A 1,992-nucleotide genomic window follows, 5' to 3' on the forward strand; every position below is an offset into this window, starting at 1 on the left:
TAGATATTAAGATGACCATACACTATACAAGCTGATATACAATCACTGTACAATTTCCTTTGTACATGCCAAAACTATGAAATATGAGGACAAACCTAAACATTCAATTGCATTTCTATCAAATCAGGTAGGTCTAAACGAGACTGGACAATTACAGCTAATACAGATTGTATAGTGTATACTATATACAGTATATTGTACACAGCACTGTGACAAAAGTATTGCTAAGAGAAAAGGGAGAAAATAGTTTCTTTTTTGTCATTAGAAACTTGAGACTCTTTTAGGAATTTATTTTTTTTTTAGCTGCTAACATTTTTTAAAACTTTAGTTGTGCAGTTGCAGCTCACTGGACACATTTAAAAGCTCATCTTGGTTTGTAGGTCCTTGATTGTTAATTTTCAATAAAGTTTTCCATGCTGCTGAAGTAAAGAATTGTGGGTATTGTAGTTCGCTAAGCTTCCTGTGTGTACAGCGCTCTGCTCGGTGTTTCAGGCAGTGTCTCCGGCTATAGGAGGGAACAGGGAGCTGCGTATTCAGTTCCCATATCTAAACAGGTTAGAGAAATACCGGAGAGGCCGTGACAGGCTGTTGGAGAGGACAGGTAGGTTGGAGACAGCCGAGGGGGTATGAGGAGTCGGGTAGGTGGGTGTGTGTGTGCACTGTTATTCCGCCCTGACTGGTATCAGTCTGTGGAAGGAGCCGATGTCTGTGAGTTCTGTTCCGTCCGTTGTCCGTTTCTGTTGTATTCCCAGCTTCTCTCACTGACAGTAGTGTACTGGCCGGACATTCTGTCACAGTGATCAGTTCCCTTCTCCTCCTCCATGTATTTGTATCTTGTGTCATGTTAGTAAACATATCAGGACAATATTTACATTTTCATATATTTACTACAAGTGAGTTATTGGGAGTTGTGGGCTGGCTGATGAGGATTTGTATTTTCTCTAGTGAATTATATGTGTTTGCTGAGCGGGATGAGATCCTGAATTATTAATACATTCTTATTGGTGAGAGTGTACTAAAAGCATAGCATAATAAAGCATGTGTGTGGGGCTTTGGGGTTTGTGGGAGAAGTGCTTGGGAAGTGCGTTGGGGGGGCCGGCAGAGAAGTGTGTGAGACATGCGTTGGGGTGGGCAGAGAAGTGCATGGCATGTGTGTTGGGGGTCAGCTGGGAAGAATGCGGGGTGTTGTAGGGGGTCGACGGAGAAGCGCACGGGATGTGCGTTCGGGGTCTGTGATAAAGTGCGTGGGACCAACGTTGGGGGTCGGTAGAGAAGCATGTATGGTGTACCTTGAGAGTCGGTGATGAAGCCACTGGAGGTTGCGTTGAGGGTTGGCGGAGAAGCGTGCAGAGCATGCATTAAGGGTCGATGGTGAAGCACACGAGACATGCACTGGGGGTCATGGAGAAGTGCGCGGGATGTGCGTTGGGGGCCAGTAGTGAAGAGCGTGGGACGTGTGTTGATGGCCGGCAGAGAAGAGTACGCTGAGAGTTGTCAGAGAACCTTGTGTGGTGTACCTCGAGGGTCGGCGGAGAAGCGCGCATGGTGTGCGTTGAGGATTGACGCTGAAGCATGTGTGGTGTACATTGAGGGTTGGTGGTTAAGCCTGCTTAGTATGTGTTGAGGGTGCACTGGATGTGTGTGGGAGGTTGGTGGACAAGCACTAAGATGTTGGTAGGGGATCGGCGAAGAACTGCATGGTATGTGCGTTGTGGGTCGGTGGAGAAGCCTGCGTGGTGTACCTTGAGGGTTGGTGATGAAGCCTGCATAGGGTGCGTTGAGGTTTGATGGTGAAGCGCACTGGACGTGCTTTGGGGGTCGGCAGAGAAGCGCGTGGGACATGCGTTGCAGGTCGGTGGGGTCGGTGGAGAAGCCTGTGGGACGTGCGTTGGGGTCGCCGGTGAAGCCTGCGGGACACGTGTGTTGGGGTCGCCTGTGAAGCCTGTGGGACGTGCGTTGGGGTCGCCTGTGAGGCCTGCGGGACGTGCGTTG

At 49.1% G+C, this 1,992-nt stretch overlaps 1 protein-coding gene across 4 annotated transcripts in view; it reads left to right on the forward strand.

Annotated features, from left to right (window-relative positions):
• The first annotated feature begins 457 nt into the window (after positions 1-457).
• The window catches only part of MICU1 (mitochondrial calcium uptake 1), a 175,228-nt gene continuing 173,693 nt past the window's right edge, over positions 458-1,992 (forward strand). For all 4 annotated transcript variants that reach the window (XM_018562911.1, XM_018562912.1, XM_018562913.1 and 1 more), the window contains exon 1: positions 458-601. The gene's annotated coding sequence lies outside the window, so the exon portion shown is untranslated. The remainder of the gene's footprint in view (positions 602-1,992) is intronic.

The sequence above is a fragment of the Nanorana parkeri genome, unplaced genomic scaffold, assembly GCF_000935625.1.
Source record: "Nanorana parkeri isolate BGI_ZX_2015 unplaced genomic scaffold, ASM93562v1 scaffold612, whole genome shotgun sequence".
Taxonomy (NCBI): domain Eukaryota; kingdom Metazoa; phylum Chordata; class Amphibia; order Anura; family Dicroglossidae; genus Nanorana; species Nanorana parkeri.